The sequence below is a fragment of the Stigmatopora nigra genome, unplaced genomic scaffold, assembly GCF_051989575.1.
Source record: "Stigmatopora nigra isolate UIUO_SnigA unplaced genomic scaffold, RoL_Snig_1.1 HiC_scaffold_24, whole genome shotgun sequence".
In the NCBI taxonomy this organism is placed as follows: Eukaryota; Metazoa; Chordata; class Actinopteri; order Syngnathiformes; family Syngnathidae; genus Stigmatopora; species Stigmatopora nigra.
In genome coordinates, this window is record NW_027551603.1 from 2,105,289 (window position 1) to 2,119,788 (window position 14,500).

The following is a 14,500-nucleotide window of genomic DNA, read 5'->3' on the forward strand; positions in this document are numbered from 1 at the left end:
GAAACGCCTCCGCCTTTTTCTCCAACTGGAGAAAACAACCCTACTGTGGAAAGGAATAGAATCACAATCATCATTAATCTCATTGCCCCAAAAGCAATAATTGTTTTCAACATGACTTTTTGTCTTTGTTTAGGGAGTTTTCCTCTTGAAACGTTTCAATTTAGACAACCTTCTTACTGTGGGAAAGGTGCATCCGTGTCCCCTTTCAGTAACAAGGACCCTCCCACTTTGCGTTGCTCCGATGTTTCTTCTTTTATGCTGCTTATCAGCATCCAGTCTTCAAGAATCACCGTCGCTTCGTCCGTTTCCTGTTAAGAAGCAAAATCTCCCTCTGATAGTCTAAATTTGGTGTGTGCGTTTTTTTTTCTCTGATAGATTCGCCTCATCATCCAATTGTCATTGTGTGGTGAATAATAATAATTTGTAAGGTCTACCAAACAGGACTTCATATAAGGTCCGCCAATTGTGGATGGTAGACAACTATTATATTAACAAAATGGGAGCCATTATCACTATAAATAGTTTCTGGAATTCCATATCGTGGAATGATATCCATATGATCTAATAAAATAAAATAAAATCTATATGTATTTTTTTGAAATGGATATGTGGGTATGCATATAGATTTAAACCCTAAGCCTTGTAGTGCCGTTGTAGCAAGGCCACCTCCCCCTTGTCGAGACATAGGTCTTCCCTTGACTCAAGCCCAAATTATTTTCTTTATTGATCTTTTATTGATAGATTATGTCTCGGTGGTCTGCCAATCAAAAAACACAAAAAGACAAACTATCATTCACGCTCACACTCATAAAAAAAAGAATTTAGTGTGTTCAACCAGTCTAGCATCCATAATTTCATTTTGTGGGAGTAAACTGGAGTACCCGGAGAAAATCCACAAATTCTCGAGGACGCCATGAATACCCCACATTCCGGAAAGTCTGGATCCACCCCGCATTCATTAGTAGATCCTTTAATATACACACCCCCACTCTAGCATTTTAACCGTTTGTAAAAAAATTCCTTCAAGTTTCACACAAAGTTATATCCTCTTTAATGCTATCAGTTTAGCTGTTTGTTCCCCGAATTGAGGTGGCAATAGTTTCACATCTAAGGTTTTTATTTTCACAGCCGCCATGACCTAATGGCCCCCTATCAGGTTTTTGGAAAATCCCAATTTCCTCTAATAGCATGCCAATCACCTTTTAATGCGGCCATCCAATTTTGTTTCTACTTGTTTCAGGTGATAAGATAATCTCCCCCATTTGTAAAACAAATTCATCCACGCCTAATTTATACAACATGACGCCTACTTGTTTTAGATATGGGGTCCCCAATTTCCCAAAATTTCCCAGAATTAATGTACTACCACATCCTGTCAAAAACCCAAAACGACTAACATAACCTGTTTCTAAGCCAGATTCTGGAATTTGGAGAATTTCTCCTTTCCCTCCCTTATCTAAGCTTGTTATTGCCACTCGTTATCACTGTAACATTCAGGCGTATTAACCCCATCGTTGCTAAAGTTCTCACCAATTTGCATGCCCTTAAAGCAGTAAAAAGCAACGTTATTTGGTTGTATCAATTGACCAATGCTTATCCAATCCGTAATATCCTTAAAGTCACCAATATGACCTGTGACAAAGCATATTTCCTCCCGCCAGGACAACAGACAATGTTCTTTCAAGTGCACTTTGAAAAACATTCCATGTTACTCCATTCTTAGGGAAAATATGCTCATCCTAAACCAATTATTTTATTTACAATTCACCTAATTATTTGGATGAATGCCATGAATTTTATCATGCCACTATTGCATTGTAAATTTCCCATCTGATGTCGTTAACAGCCAAATAATTCAATACCTACTATACTTTGTAAATCACCTCATATGATGTTTACTTAAGACAAGAGTCATTTCCCATAGCCTGTTACCAAAACAAAAATCTACAACAATTAAATTAGAGAAATCAACCTTTTGTTAGACAATTCCTAATTACAAACTTTAATGTTTTAAAAACCTTATCGTCACCAATATACCATAATTTTGTAAATTTTGTCATCCTGGCCTTTTTTTCTTTTAAACAGCCAACCTCCTGGATTAAAGTATTTTGAATAATCAAAAAATTCTGAAATAGTATTAATATTATTTTATCCTCCAAAAGCTAGTTTCCTTTAACTAAGAGCCCTTTGAAATCCACAATTGCTCAAAAATGACTATTTTGGTCTATTTCCCAAATCCAAAGCTTTTTACCAAATCAACCTTTTACTAAACAGATTTTCTATCCTCTTAATACATTTCATTTTAAAACCCAAAATATCAATGCGAAAGCATCCGCATAACCTTGCATTTCTTGCAGACCATGTATTGTTCTTATTCTGAAAAGTCCAAACAGAAAACGCAATTAGCCGTTAACTATGACCTCCACTCTTGCTGCGAAAACAGCATTGTTATCTTATGTTTACAAACCAGCTTTTTCCCTGTGCCCAAATACAACGCTTTTTAGAGAAGACAACCATTAAAACGTCAAATTAACCCCTCTTCCGATATTCAACTACATCACAATATTTTTCCAAGACCCCATATATCCAGAATATGTATGCTGCAAGCACAACAATATGGCAAAAACCCATTTTCTGCCCTCAAGTTTGCTTCAGCACCCTCAAGGCCAATTATTATTATTATAATGTCTTCACGGAAGGGATCACAAAATTTTAGTTGTTTACACGGTCCGAACGCTCCCGAAAGCCCAACACAGTTAAATCGTCTGCCCCGCGGCCCACATGTTTCACTCCCATCTAATCAGCAGCCGCTGCACCAGAAACGCTTCCCCCGCAGTTGACACATTTTTTGGCAAGTCTAGAGCATAATAAAAACACAGGTGACATTCCCTGCTAAAATTTAAATGATCATTTTGTATATATTCTTTTGTCTTTTTAAACACCATCTTCCCGTTAGCGGACGGGATCAAAAACCAAGCTGCAATAAGCCATCACATTGCTGTAAATTGACAGTACATATAGGTTATATTAACAAAGCACCACCCGCACTTGGAAATAACCATTCTAATTGTTGTTATACAAGCCCAAGCATCACAAAAAAAACCCAATTTATTGTAATCACAAAACGTCATACCCGGATTAACCAAATCAAATACCAGTGTCCCCATTAATTTTCTAGCTCCCTTTATTTTTGTTAAACTTCCTCCGCGCCCGTCACCTATCTCGGTAAATATTTTCCCCGTCAGCCGAGGAGGCCCCGCTATTTTTTCCTTACCAAACAGTACTTTCCCGCAGCCACGGTCTTAAATATATCCCCGTTATCCGAGGGAGCCCCCACTATTTTCCCAAAATAGTATTTTTAACTTCTCCCCGGCCTTATTTTGCCATTAGTGTCTGTGGAACAAGCTGTTACACTTTTATCCACTCACATATTATTTATATATGTATATTACCTCTATGCATTAGTGCATATATTATCCTGCATTCTATGCATTTTAAGCTGGCCAGCAAACCCATATTTATTTATCCATAAATATAGCTGTGTAATATTTTTAAAGCGCTTTGTCTTTCCAATTTTTTCCAATCCTTACAAGTTAGACGTATTTTTTGGATCGTCATCCAAACCCGCCTTACAACACGTGTTTCCCATATTTTACTTTTATTTTTTGTAGTGAGTTCGTGTGCCTCACACAGTTAACTCTATTATTTATTATTATTATTAATATTATTATTATCTATTCGACTGTATCGACTGTATCTCCTAGGCCTTTCCTAATTTTACTGCAGAAACCACACAAACACCATACAACGTATATTCGTGCCTACCCTTTAGACACAGGACACTCCCCGGCCCCAATATTGTACCTCTAGTACAATATATTCGTGCCTACCCCTGAGACACAGGACACTTTCCAGCAAAGTGCCCCACCGTACCTGCCATTGACTAGTATAAACACAGGGTTTTATCGCCGTCACCCAGGACGCGAAACCAGCCCAACAATGGACCTCACATACAATGTCCCTTTAACGCATTTGGAAACACCTTCACAACATGCAGACATTAATGTGGACTTACCCGAGATCCATCAGATGTCTCCCTCCAGCAGGAAAAGTCTTCAACCGCCGAGAATCCAGGCGCCCCCGTCGAAAAACTCCGGCCCACCAAGGGTTTTGAAGACGCCGTGCGCACGGTCACTTACCAGATGTCGAACAGCAGCGCCTGGGTTCTCGCTCCGGTATATTGACCTCCATGGCTCAGAAGGACCAAAATGTCAGGTTCATTAATAATTACCTTCGTCCGTAATTATCAATAACTGCAGGAAGACATCTTATTCAATTATTGACATTTAATTAAATAGAAATGGATACAACAGATAAAAGCCTCCGGAGGGGAGCGTTACAGCAAGTGTCACCTTACAACTTCCGAACGTCTTCCCGAATAGACGTTTTCGTCCCATTCTTATGGTCACAAGTTACAGAGTTGTAGATCATTCCATCACGTATGAGTAAAAACAACATCTGGGACTACAATAACAATCAAAGTATTTTACTAATAACAAAAACAGGGACTAGACCTAACAACATGTAGATTAGAGTAATTATACAACCTCCTTGACCTAAGAATCATATAATATAATCATAATCATATAATCGTTACATACAGAAAAACCCGAAGTGTACGGTTACATAACGATAACAATATTCTTGTTATTGTCCGAATAGCCCTGTCCTCGTCACCAAGGGCCCACCAAATCTCAAGGACCCAGATTGGGTGGATTATCTGTATAACCATCCTGGAAAAGGCTGTCCAGGTTAAAGATGACTTGGTGTGACCTCAACACTTTTGAAAAACAGAAAGAGAATGATTTAACAAAGTAATGAATTAATACAGAGAAAAGAAAGAGAATGATTTAATAAAGAAATGAATTAATATAACTATTATAATAGTAAAACAGAACAAACCCAACAGACACCCATGAAATGTCGAAGAAGATGCAGGGTATGATGCTCACAGCACCTGGTATTCCCAAGCGGTCTCCCAATCAGGTACTAACCAGGCCGAACCATGCTTGGCTTCCGAGATCGGACGAGATCGGGCCTTTTCAGGGTGGTATGGCCGTGAGCGGTACTGCTTTTGCAGATGGACACCCATGAAATGTCGAAAAAGATGCGGGGTATGATGCTCACAGCACCTGGTATTCCCAAGCGGTCTCCCATTCAGGTACTAAACAGGGCGAACCACGCTTGGCTGCCGAGATCGGGCGAGATCGGGCCTTTTCAGGGTGGTATGGCCGTGAGCGGTACTGCACTAGCAGATGGACACCCATGAAATGTCGAAAAAGATGCAGGGTATGATGCTCACAGCACCTGGTATTCCCAAGCGGTCTCCCAATCAGGTACTAACCAGGCCGAACAATGCTTGGCTTCCTAGATCGGACGAGATAGGGCCTTTTCAGGGTGGTATGGCCGTGAGCGGTACTGTTCTTGCAGATGGACACCCATGAAATGTCGAAAAAGATGCAGGGTATGATGCTCACAGCACCTGGTATTCCCAAGCGGTCTCCCAATCAGGTACTAAACAGGCCGAACCATGCTTGGCTTCAAAGATCGGACGAGATCGGGCCTTTTCAGGGTGGTATGGCCGTGAGCGGTACCGCACCAGCAGATGGACACCCATGAAATGTCGAAAAAGATGCGGGGTATGATGCTCACAGCACCTGGTATTCCCAAGCGGTCTCCCAATCAGGTACGAACCAGGCCGAACCTTGCTTGGCTTCTGAGATCGGACGAGATCGGGCCTTTTCAGGGTGGTATGGCCGCGAGTGGTACTGCGCCTGCAGATGGACACCCATGAAATGTCGAAAAAGGTGCGGGGTATGATGCTCACAGCATCTGGTATTCCCAAGCGGTCTCCCAATCAGGTACTAAACAGGCCGAACCATGCTTGGCTTCAAAGATCGGACGAGATCGGGCCTTTTCAGGGTGGTATGGCCGTGAGCGGTACCGCACTAGCAGATGGACACCCATGAAATGTCGAAAAAGATGCGGGGTATGATGCTCACAGCACCTGGTATTCCCAAGGGGTCTCCCAATCAGGTACTAACCAGGCCGAACCATGCTTGGCTTCCGAGATCGGACGAGATCGGGCCTTTTCAGGGTGGTATGGCCGTGAGCGGTACCGCACTAGCAGATGGACACCCATGAAATGTCGAAAAAGATGCGGGGTATGATGCTCACAGCACCTGGTATTCCGAAGCGGTCTCCCAATCAGGTACTAAACAGGCCGAACCATGCTTGGCTGCCGAGATCGGACGAGATTGGGCCTTTTCAGGGTGATATGGCCGTGAGCGGTACTGCTCTTGCAGATGGACACCCATGAAATGTCGAAAAAGATGCGGGGTATGATGCTCACAGCACCTGGCATTCCCAAGCGGTCTCCCAATCAGGTACTAACCAGGCCGAACCATGCTTGGCTTCCGAGATCGGACGAGATCGGGCCTTTTCAGGGTGGTATGGCCGTGAGCGGTACTGCTTCTGCAGATGGACACCCATGAAATGTCGAAAAAGATGCGGGGTATGATGCTCACAGCACCTGGTATTCCCAAGCGGTCTCCCAATCAGGTACTAACCAGGCCGCACCATGCTTGGCTTCCGAGATCGAACGAGATCGGGCCTTTTCAGGGTGGTATGGCCGTGAGCGGTACTGCACTAGCAGATGGACACCCATGAAATGTCGAAAAAGATGCGGGGTATGATGCTCACAGCACCTGGTATTCCCAAGCGGTCTCCCAATCAGGTACTAACCAGGCCGAACCATGCTTGGCTTCCGAAATCGGGCGAGATCGGGCCTTTTCAGGGTGGTATGGCCGTGAGCGGTACTGCTCTTGCAGATGGACACCCATGAAATGTCGAAAAAGATGCGGGGTATGATGCTCACAGCACCTGGTATTCCCAAGCGGTCTCCCAATCAGGTACTAAACAGGCCGAACCATGCTTGGCTTCAGAGATCGGACGAGATCGGGCCTTTTCAGGGTGGTATGGCCGTGAGCGGTACTGTTCTTGCAGATGGACACCCATGAAATGTCGAAAAAGATGCGGGGTATGATGCTCACAGCACCTGGTATTCCCAAGCGGTCTCCCAATCAGGTACGAACCAGGCCGAACCTTGCTTGGCTTCTGAGATCGGACGAGGTCGGGCCTTTTCAGGGTGGTATGGCCGTGAGCGGTACTGCTCTTGCAGATGGACACCCATGAAATGTCGAAAAAGATGCGGGGTATGATGCTCACAGCACCTGGTATTCCGAAGCGGTCTCCCAATCAGGTACTAAACAGGCCGAACCATGCTTGGCTGCCGAGATCGGACGAGATCGGGCCTTTTCAGGGTGGTATGGCCGTGAGCGGTACTGCACTAGCAGATGGACACCCATGAAATGTCGAAAAAGATGCGGGGTATGATGCTCACAGCACCTGGTATTCCCAAGCGGTCTCCCATTCAGGTACTAACCAGGCCGAACCATGCTTGGCTGCCAAGATCGGGCGAGATCGGGCCTTTTCAGGGTGGTATGGCCGTGAGCGGTACTGCTCATGCAGATGGACACCCATTAAATGTCGAAAAAGATGCGGGGTATGATGCTCACAGCACCTGGTATTTCCAAGCGGTCTCCCAATCAGGTACTAACCAGGCCGAACCATGCTTGGCTTCCGAGATCGGACATTCGGGCCTTTTCAGGGTGGTATGGCCGTGAGCGGTACTGCACCACCAGATGGACACCCATGAAATGTCGAAAAAGATGCGGGGTATGATGCTCACAGCACCTGGTATTCCCAAGCGGTCTCCCAATCAGGTACTAACCAGGCCGAAACATGCTTGGCTTCTGAGATCGGGCGAGATCGGGCCTTTTCAGGGTGGTATGGCCGTGAGCGGTACTGCACTAGCAGATGGACACCCATGAAATGTCGAAAAAGATGCGGGGTATGATGCTCACAGCACCTGGTATTCCCAAGCGGTCTCCCAATCAGGTACTAACCAGGCCGAACCATGCTTGGCTGCCAAGATCGGGCGAGATCGGGCCTTTTCAGGGTGGTATGGCCGTGAGCGGTACTGCTCATGCAGATGGACACCCATTAAATGTCGAAAAAGATGCGGGGTATGGTGCTCACAGCACCTGGTATTTCCAAGCGGTCTCCCAATCAGGTACTAACCAGGCCGAACCATGCTTGGCTTCCGAGATCGGACATTCGGGCCTTTTCAGGGTGGTATGGCCGTGAGCGGTACTGCACCACCAGATGGACACCCATGAAATGTCGAAAAAGATGCGGGGTATGATGCTCACAGCACCTGGTATTCCCAAGCGGTCTCCCAATCAGGTACTAAACAGGCCGAACCATGCTTGGCTGCCGAGATCGGACGAGATCGGGCCTTTTCAGGGTGGTATGGCCGTGAGCGGTACTGCACTAGCAGATGGACACCCGTGAAATGTCGAAAAAGATGCAGGGTATGATGCTCACAGTACCTGGTATTCCCAAGCGGTCTCCCAATCAGGTACTAACCAGGCCGAACCATGCTTGGCTTCCGAGTTCGGACGAGATCGGGCCTTTTCAGGGTGGTATGGCCGTGAGCGGTATTGTCTTTGCAGATGGACACCCATGAAATGTCGAAAAAGATGCGGGGTATGATGCTCACAGCACCTGGTATTCCCAAGCGGTCTCCCAATCAGGTACTAACCAGGCCGAAACATGCTTGGCTTCTGAGATCGGGCGAGATCGGGCCTTTTCAGGGTGGTATGGCCGTGAGCGGTACTGCTTTTGCAGATGGACACCCATGAAATGTCGAAAAAGATGCGGGGTATGATGCTCACAGCACCTGGTATTCCCAAGCGGTCTCCCAATCAGGTACTAACCAGGTCGAACAATGCTTGGCTTCCTAGATCGGACGAGATCGGGCCTTTTCAGGGTGGTATGGCCGTGAGCGGTACTGCACTAGCAGATGGACACCCATGAAATGTCGAAAAAGATGCGGGGTATGATGCTCACAGCACCTGGTATTCCCAAGCGGTCTCCCAATTAGGTACTAACCAGGCCGATCCATGTTTGGCTTCCGAGATCGGACGAGATCGGACGAGATCGGGCCTTTTCAGGGTGGTATGGCCGTGAGCGGTACTGCACTAGCAGATGGACACCCATGAAATGTCGAAAAAGATGCGGGGTATGATGCTCACAGCACCTGGTATTCCCAAGCGGTCTCCCAATCAGGTACTAACCAGGCCGAACCATGCTTGGCTTCCTAGATCGGGCGAGATCGGGCCTTTTCAGGGTGGTATGGCCGTGAGCGGTACTGCTTTTGCAGATGGACACCCATGAAATGTCGAAAAAGATGCGGGGAATGATGCTCACAGCACCTGGTATTCCAAAGTGGTCTCCCAATCAGGTACTTACCAGGCCGAACCATGCTTGCCTTCCGAAGTCGGAGGAGATTGGGCCTTTTCAGGGTGGTATGGCCGTGAGCGGTACTACTCTTGCAGATGGACACCCATGAAATGTCGAAAAAGATGCGGGGCAAGATGCTCACAGCACCTGGTATTCCCAAGCGGTCTCCCAATCAGGTACTAACCAGGCCGAACCATGCTTGGCTGCCGAGATCGGACGAGATCGGGCCTTTTCAGGGTGGTATGGCCGTGAGCGGTACCGCTCTTGCAGATGGACACCCATGAAATGTCGAAAAAGATGCGGGGTATGATGCTCACAGCACCTGGTATTCCCAAGCGGTCTCCCAATCAGGTACTAAACAGGCTGAACCATGCTTGGCTTCCGATATCGGACGAGATCAGGCCTTTTCAGGGTGGTATGGCCGTGAGTAGTACTGCTCATGCAGATGGACACCCATGAAATGTCGAAAAAAATGCGGGGTATGATCCTCACAGCACCTGGTATTCCCAAGAGGTCTCCCAATCAGGTACTAACCAGGCCGAACCATGCTTGGCTTCCAAGATCGGACGAGATCGGGCCTTTACAGGGTGGTATGGCCGTGAGCGGTACTTCTCTTGCAGATGGACACCCATGAAATGTCGAAAAATATGCGGGGTATGATGCTCACAGCACCTGGTATTCCCAAGCTGTCTCCCAATCAGGTACTAACCAGGCCGAACCATGCTTGGCTGCCGAGATCGGACGAGATCGGGCGAGACCGGACCTTTTCAGGGTGGTATGGCCGTGAGCGGTACTGCTCTTGCAGATGGACACCCATGAAATGTCGAAAAAGATGCGGGGTATGATGCTCACAGCACCTGGTATTCCCAAGCGGTCTCCCAATCAGGTACTAACCAGGCCGAACCATGCTTGGCTGCCGAGATCGGGCGAGATCGGGCGAGATCGGGCCTTTTCAGGGTGGTATGGCCGTGAGCGGTACTGCTCTTGCAGATGGACACCCATGAAATGTCGAAAAAGATGCGGGGTATGATGCTCACAGCACCTGGTATTCCCAAGCGGTCTCCCAATCAGGTACTAAACAGGCCGAACCATGCTTGGCTGCCGAGATCGGACGAGATCGGACGAGATCGGGCCTTATCAGGGTGGTATGGCCGTGAGCGGTACTGCACTAGCAGATGGACACCCATGAAATGTCGAAAAAGATGCAGGGTATGATGCTCACAGCACCTGGTATTCCCAAGCGGTCCCCCAATCAGGTACTAACCAGGCCGAACCATGATTGGCTTCCGAGATCAGACGAGATCGGGCCTTTTCAGGGTGGTATGGCCGTGAGCGGTACTGCTATTGCAGATGGACACCCATGAAATGTCGAAAAAGATGCGAGGTATGATGCTCACAGCACCTGGTATTCCCAAGCGGTCTCCCAATCAGGTACTAAACAGGCCGAACCATGCTTGGCTTCCGAGATCGGACGAGATCGGGCCTTTTCAGGGTGGTATGGCCGTGAGCGGTACTGCACTAGCAGATGGACACCCATGAAATGTCGAAAAAGATGCGGGGTATGATGCTCACAGCACCTGGTATTCCCAAGCGGTCTCCCAATCAGGTACTAACCAGGCCGAACCATGCTTGGCTTCCGAGATCGGGCGAGATCGGGCCTTTTCAGGGTGGTATGGCCGTGAGCGATATTGCACTTGCAGATGGACACCCATGAAATGTCGAAAAAGATGCGGGGTATGATGCTCACAGCACCTGGTATTCCGAAGCGGTCTCCCAATCAGGTACTAACCAGGCCGAACAATGCTTGGCTGCCGAGATCGGACGAGATCGGACGAGATCGGGCCTTATCAGGGTGGTATGGCCGTGAGCGGTACTGCTCTTGCAGATGGACACCCATGAAATGTCGAAAAAGATGCGGGGTATGATGCTCACAGTACCTGGTATTCCCAAGCGGTCTCCCAATCAGGTACTAACCAGGCCGAACCATGCTTGGCTGCCAAGATCGGGCGAGATCGGGCCTTTTCAGGGTGGTATGGCCGTGAGCGGTACTGCTCATGCAGATGGACACCCATTAAATGTCGAAAAAGATGCGGGGTATGATGCTCACAGCACCTGGTATTTCCAAGCGGTCTCCCAATCAGGTACTAACCAGGCCGAACCATGCTTGGCTTCCGAGATCGGACAATCGGGCCTTTTCAGGGTGGTATGGCCGTGAGCGGTACTGCACCACCAGATGGACACCCATGAAATGTCGAAAAAGATGCGGGGTATGATGCTCACAGCACCTGGTATTCCCAAGCGGTCTCCCAATCAGCTACTAACCAGGCCGAACCATGCTTGGCTTCCGAAATCGGACGAGATCGGGCCTTTTCAGGGTGGTATGGCCGTGAGCGGTGCTGCACTAGCAGATGGACACCCATGAAATGTCGAAAAAGATGCGGGGTATGATGCTCACAGCACCTGGTATTCCCAAGCGGTCTCCCAATCAGGTACTAACCAGGCCGAACCATGCTTGGCTTCCAAGATCGGACGAGATCGGGCTTTTTCAGGGTGGTATGGCCGTGAGCGGTACTGCTCTTGCAGATGGACACCCATGAAATGTCGAAAAAGATGCGGGGTATGATGCTCACAGCACCTGGTATTCCCAAGCGGTCTCCCAATCAGGTACTAAACAGGCCGAACCATGCTTGGCTGCCGAGATCGGACGAGATCGGGCCTTTTCAGGGTGGTATGGCCGTGAGCGGTACTGCACTAGCAGATGGACACCCGTGAAATGTCGAAAAAGATGCAGGGTATGATGCTCACAGTACCTGGTATTCCCAAGCGGTCTCCCAATCAGGTACTAACCAGGCCGAACCATGCTTGGCTTCCGAGTTCGGACGAGATCGGGCCTTTTCAGGGTGGTATGGCCGTGAGCGGTATTGTCTTTGCAGATGGACACCCATGAAATGTCGAAAAAGATGCGGGGTATGATGCTCACAGCACCTGGTATTCCCAAGCGGTCTCCCAATCAGGTACTAACCAGGCCGAAACATGCTTGGCTTCTGAGATCGGGCGAGATCGGGCCTTTTCAGGGTGGTATGGCCGTGAGCGGTACTGCTTTTGCAGATGGACACCCATGAAATGTCGAAAAAGAAGCGGGGTATGATGCTCACAGCACGTGGTATTCCCAAGCGGTCTCCCAATCAGGTACTAACCAGGCCGAACCATGCTTGGCTGCCGAGATCGGACGAGATCGGACGAGATCGGGCCTTTTCAGGGTGGTATGGCTGTGAGCGGTACTGCACTAGCAGATGGACACCCATGAAATGTCGAAAAAGATGCGGGGTATGATGCTCACAGCACCTGGTATTCCCAAGCGGTCTCCCAATCAGGTACTAACCAGGTCGAACAATGCTTGGCTTCCTAGATCGGACGAGATCGGGCCTTTTCAGGGTGGTATGGCCGTGAGCGGTACTGCACTAGCAGATGGACACCCATGAAATGTCGAAAAAGATGCGGGGAATGATGCTCACAGCACCTGGTATTCCAAAGTGGTCTCCCAATCAGGTACTTACCAGGCCGAACCATGCTTGCCTTCCGAAATCGGAGGAGATTGGGCCTTTTCAGGGTGGTATGGCCGTGAGCGGTACTACTCTTGCAGATGGACACCCATGAAATGTCGAAAAAGATGCGGGGCAAGATGCTCACAGCACCTGGTATTCCCAAGCGGTCTCCCAATCAGGTACTAACCAGGCCGAACCATGCTTGGCTGCCGAGATCGGACGAGATCGGGCCTTTTCAGGGTGGTATGGCCGTGAGCGGTACCGCTCTTGCAGATGGACACCCATGAAATGTCGAAAAAGATGCGGGGTATGATGCTCACAGCACCTGGTATTCCCAAGCGGTCTCCCAATCAGGTACTAAACAGGCTGAACCATGCTTGGCTTCCGATATCGGACGAGATCAGGCCTTTTCAGGGTGGTATGGCCGTGAGTAGTACTGCTCATGCAGATGGACACCCATGAAATGTCGAAAAAAATGCGGGGTATGATGCTCACAGCACCTGGTATTCCCAAGAGGTCTCCCAATCAGGTACTAACCAGGCCGAACCATGCTTGGCTTCCAAGATCGGACGAGATCGGGCCTTTACAGGGTGGTATGGCCGTGAGCGGTACTTCTCTTGCAGATGGACACCCATGAAATGTCGAAAAATATGCGGGGTATGATGCTCACAGCACCTGGTATTCCCAAGCTGTCTCCCAATCAGGTACTAACCAGGCCGAACCATGCTTGGCTGCCGAGATCGGACGAGATCGGGCGAGACCGGACCTTTTCAGGGTGGTATGGCCGTGAGCGGTACTGCTCTTGCGGATGGACACCCATGAAATGTCGAAAAAGATGCGGGGTATGATGCTCACAGCACCTGGTATTCCCAAGCGGTCTCCCAATCAGGTACTAACCAGGCCGAACCATGCTTGGCTGCCGAGATCGGGCGAGATCGGGCGAGATCGGGCCTTTTCAGGGTGGTATGGCCGTGAGCGGTACTGCTCTTGCAGATGGACACCCATGAAATGTCGAAAAAGATGTGGGGTATGATGCTCACAGCACCTGGTATTCCCAAGCGGTCTCCCAATCAGGTACTAAACAGGTCGAACCATGCTTGGCTGCCGAGATCGGACGAGATCGGACGAGATCGGGCCTTATCAGGGTGGTATGGCCGTGAGCGGTACTGCACTAGCAGATGGACACCCATGAAATGTCGAAAAAGATGCAGGGTATGATGCTCACAGCACCTGGTATTCCCAAGCGGTCTCCCAATCAGGTACTAACCAGGCCGAACCATGATTGGCTTCCGAGATCAGATGAGATCGGGCCTTTTCAGGGTGGTATGGCCGTGAGCGGTACTGCTATTGCAGATGGACACCCATGAAATGTCGAAAAAGATGCGAGGTATGATGCTCACAGCACCTGGTATTCCCAAGCGGTCTCCCAATCAGGTACTAAACAGGCCGAACCATGCTTGGCTGCCGAGATCGGACGAAATCGGGCGAGATCGGGCCTTATCAGGGTGGTATGGCCGTGAGCGGTACTG

The 14,500-nt window shown here is 48.7% G+C and overlaps 54 pseudogenes; all 54 read right to left on the minus strand.

Moving 5' to 3' along the window:
• Window positions 1–5,005: 5,005 nt before the first annotated feature.
• Window positions 5,006–5,124, minus strand: LOC144191172 (5S ribosomal RNA; annotated as a pseudogene).
• A 56-nt stretch (window positions 5,125–5,180) lies between these two features.
• LOC144183721 (5S ribosomal RNA) lies at window positions 5,181–5,299 on the minus strand (annotated as a pseudogene).
• Window positions 5,300–5,355: 56 nt separating this feature from the next.
• On the minus strand, window positions 5,356–5,474 carry LOC144190923 (5S ribosomal RNA; annotated as a pseudogene).
• A 56-nt stretch (window positions 5,475–5,530) lies between these two features.
• Window positions 5,531–5,649, minus strand: LOC144182529 (5S ribosomal RNA; annotated as a pseudogene).
• Window positions 5,650–5,705: 56 nt separating this feature from the next.
• On the minus strand, window positions 5,706–5,824 carry LOC144183657 (5S ribosomal RNA; annotated as a pseudogene).
• A 56-nt stretch (window positions 5,825–5,880) lies between these two features.
• On the minus strand, window positions 5,881–5,999 carry LOC144185550 (5S ribosomal RNA; annotated as a pseudogene).
• Window positions 6,000–6,055: 56 nt separating this feature from the next.
• Window positions 6,056–6,174, minus strand: LOC144181713 (5S ribosomal RNA; annotated as a pseudogene).
• A 56-nt stretch (window positions 6,175–6,230) lies between these two features.
• LOC144185543 (5S ribosomal RNA) lies at window positions 6,231–6,349 on the minus strand (annotated as a pseudogene).
• Window positions 6,350–6,405: 56 nt separating this feature from the next.
• LOC144185712 (5S ribosomal RNA) lies at window positions 6,406–6,524 on the minus strand (annotated as a pseudogene).
• A 56-nt stretch (window positions 6,525–6,580) lies between these two features.
• On the minus strand, window positions 6,581–6,699 carry LOC144187916 (5S ribosomal RNA; annotated as a pseudogene).
• A 56-nt stretch (window positions 6,700–6,755) lies between these two features.
• On the minus strand, window positions 6,756–6,874 carry LOC144190927 (5S ribosomal RNA; annotated as a pseudogene).
• Window positions 6,875–6,930: 56 nt separating this feature from the next.
• LOC144190733 (5S ribosomal RNA) lies at window positions 6,931–7,049 on the minus strand (annotated as a pseudogene).
• Window positions 7,050–7,105: 56 nt separating this feature from the next.
• LOC144183101 (5S ribosomal RNA) lies at window positions 7,106–7,224 on the minus strand (annotated as a pseudogene).
• A 56-nt stretch (window positions 7,225–7,280) lies between these two features.
• Window positions 7,281–7,399, minus strand: LOC144190890 (5S ribosomal RNA; annotated as a pseudogene).
• Window positions 7,400–7,455: 56 nt separating this feature from the next.
• LOC144190814 (5S ribosomal RNA) lies at window positions 7,456–7,574 on the minus strand (annotated as a pseudogene).
• Window positions 7,575–7,630: 56 nt separating this feature from the next.
• Window positions 7,631–7,747, minus strand: LOC144186764 (5S ribosomal RNA; annotated as a pseudogene).
• Window positions 7,748–7,803: 56 nt separating this feature from the next.
• Window positions 7,804–7,922, minus strand: LOC144184231 (5S ribosomal RNA; annotated as a pseudogene).
• A 56-nt stretch (window positions 7,923–7,978) lies between these two features.
• LOC144191848 (5S ribosomal RNA) lies at window positions 7,979–8,097 on the minus strand (annotated as a pseudogene).
• Window positions 8,098–8,153: 56 nt separating this feature from the next.
• On the minus strand, window positions 8,154–8,270 carry LOC144186765 (5S ribosomal RNA; annotated as a pseudogene).
• A 56-nt stretch (window positions 8,271–8,326) lies between these two features.
• Window positions 8,327–8,445, minus strand: LOC144188839 (5S ribosomal RNA; annotated as a pseudogene).
• Window positions 8,446–8,501: 56 nt separating this feature from the next.
• LOC144184366 (5S ribosomal RNA) lies at window positions 8,502–8,620 on the minus strand (annotated as a pseudogene).
• A 56-nt stretch (window positions 8,621–8,676) lies between these two features.
• Window positions 8,677–8,795, minus strand: LOC144184232 (5S ribosomal RNA; annotated as a pseudogene).
• A 56-nt stretch (window positions 8,796–8,851) lies between these two features.
• LOC144184204 (5S ribosomal RNA) lies at window positions 8,852–8,970 on the minus strand (annotated as a pseudogene).
• A 56-nt stretch (window positions 8,971–9,026) lies between these two features.
• On the minus strand, window positions 9,027–9,155 carry LOC144184653 (5S ribosomal RNA; annotated as a pseudogene).
• A 56-nt stretch (window positions 9,156–9,211) lies between these two features.
• On the minus strand, window positions 9,212–9,330 carry LOC144182343 (5S ribosomal RNA; annotated as a pseudogene).
• Window positions 9,331–9,386: 56 nt separating this feature from the next.
• Window positions 9,387–9,505, minus strand: LOC144186674 (5S ribosomal RNA; annotated as a pseudogene).
• Window positions 9,506–9,561: 56 nt separating this feature from the next.
• LOC144186643 (5S ribosomal RNA) lies at window positions 9,562–9,680 on the minus strand (annotated as a pseudogene).
• Window positions 9,681–9,736: 56 nt separating this feature from the next.
• On the minus strand, window positions 9,737–9,855 carry LOC144186221 (5S ribosomal RNA; annotated as a pseudogene).
• Window positions 9,856–9,911: 56 nt separating this feature from the next.
• LOC144191171 (5S ribosomal RNA) lies at window positions 9,912–10,030 on the minus strand (annotated as a pseudogene).
• A 56-nt stretch (window positions 10,031–10,086) lies between these two features.
• On the minus strand, window positions 10,087–10,215 carry LOC144185851 (5S ribosomal RNA; annotated as a pseudogene).
• A 56-nt stretch (window positions 10,216–10,271) lies between these two features.
• Window positions 10,272–10,400, minus strand: LOC144184037 (5S ribosomal RNA; annotated as a pseudogene).
• Window positions 10,401–10,456: 56 nt separating this feature from the next.
• On the minus strand, window positions 10,457–10,585 carry LOC144185227 (5S ribosomal RNA; annotated as a pseudogene).
• A 56-nt stretch (window positions 10,586–10,641) lies between these two features.
• LOC144189090 (5S ribosomal RNA) lies at window positions 10,642–10,760 on the minus strand (annotated as a pseudogene).
• A 56-nt stretch (window positions 10,761–10,816) lies between these two features.
• LOC144187656 (5S ribosomal RNA) lies at window positions 10,817–10,935 on the minus strand (annotated as a pseudogene).
• Window positions 10,936–10,991: 56 nt separating this feature from the next.
• On the minus strand, window positions 10,992–11,110 carry LOC144188494 (5S ribosomal RNA; annotated as a pseudogene).
• A 56-nt stretch (window positions 11,111–11,166) lies between these two features.
• On the minus strand, window positions 11,167–11,295 carry LOC144186956 (5S ribosomal RNA; annotated as a pseudogene).
• A 56-nt stretch (window positions 11,296–11,351) lies between these two features.
• Window positions 11,352–11,470, minus strand: LOC144183326 (5S ribosomal RNA; annotated as a pseudogene).
• Window positions 11,471–11,526: 56 nt separating this feature from the next.
• LOC144185758 (5S ribosomal RNA) lies at window positions 11,527–11,643 on the minus strand (annotated as a pseudogene).
• Window positions 11,644–11,699: 56 nt separating this feature from the next.
• On the minus strand, window positions 11,700–11,818 carry LOC144190504 (5S ribosomal RNA; annotated as a pseudogene).
• A 56-nt stretch (window positions 11,819–11,874) lies between these two features.
• Window positions 11,875–11,993, minus strand: LOC144187428 (5S ribosomal RNA; annotated as a pseudogene).
• A 56-nt stretch (window positions 11,994–12,049) lies between these two features.
• LOC144188840 (5S ribosomal RNA) lies at window positions 12,050–12,168 on the minus strand (annotated as a pseudogene).
• Window positions 12,169–12,224: 56 nt separating this feature from the next.
• LOC144184377 (5S ribosomal RNA) lies at window positions 12,225–12,343 on the minus strand (annotated as a pseudogene).
• A 56-nt stretch (window positions 12,344–12,399) lies between these two features.
• Window positions 12,400–12,518, minus strand: LOC144184233 (5S ribosomal RNA; annotated as a pseudogene).
• A 56-nt stretch (window positions 12,519–12,574) lies between these two features.
• On the minus strand, window positions 12,575–12,703 carry LOC144186259 (5S ribosomal RNA; annotated as a pseudogene).
• A 56-nt stretch (window positions 12,704–12,759) lies between these two features.
• Window positions 12,760–12,878, minus strand: LOC144184205 (5S ribosomal RNA; annotated as a pseudogene).
• Window positions 12,879–12,934: 56 nt separating this feature from the next.
• Window positions 12,935–13,053, minus strand: LOC144186314 (5S ribosomal RNA; annotated as a pseudogene).
• A 56-nt stretch (window positions 13,054–13,109) lies between these two features.
• On the minus strand, window positions 13,110–13,228 carry LOC144186655 (5S ribosomal RNA; annotated as a pseudogene).
• A 56-nt stretch (window positions 13,229–13,284) lies between these two features.
• On the minus strand, window positions 13,285–13,403 carry LOC144186222 (5S ribosomal RNA; annotated as a pseudogene).
• Window positions 13,404–13,459: 56 nt separating this feature from the next.
• On the minus strand, window positions 13,460–13,578 carry LOC144188384 (5S ribosomal RNA; annotated as a pseudogene).
• A 56-nt stretch (window positions 13,579–13,634) lies between these two features.
• On the minus strand, window positions 13,635–13,763 carry LOC144185852 (5S ribosomal RNA; annotated as a pseudogene).
• Window positions 13,764–13,819: 56 nt separating this feature from the next.
• On the minus strand, window positions 13,820–13,948 carry LOC144184038 (5S ribosomal RNA; annotated as a pseudogene).
• Window positions 13,949–14,004: 56 nt separating this feature from the next.
• On the minus strand, window positions 14,005–14,133 carry LOC144186340 (5S ribosomal RNA; annotated as a pseudogene).
• A 56-nt stretch (window positions 14,134–14,189) lies between these two features.
• Window positions 14,190–14,308, minus strand: LOC144187867 (5S ribosomal RNA; annotated as a pseudogene).
• Window positions 14,309–14,364: 56 nt separating this feature from the next.
• On the minus strand, window positions 14,365–14,493 carry LOC144185577 (5S ribosomal RNA; annotated as a pseudogene).
• Between the last annotated feature and the right edge of the window lie 7 nt (window positions 14,494–14,500).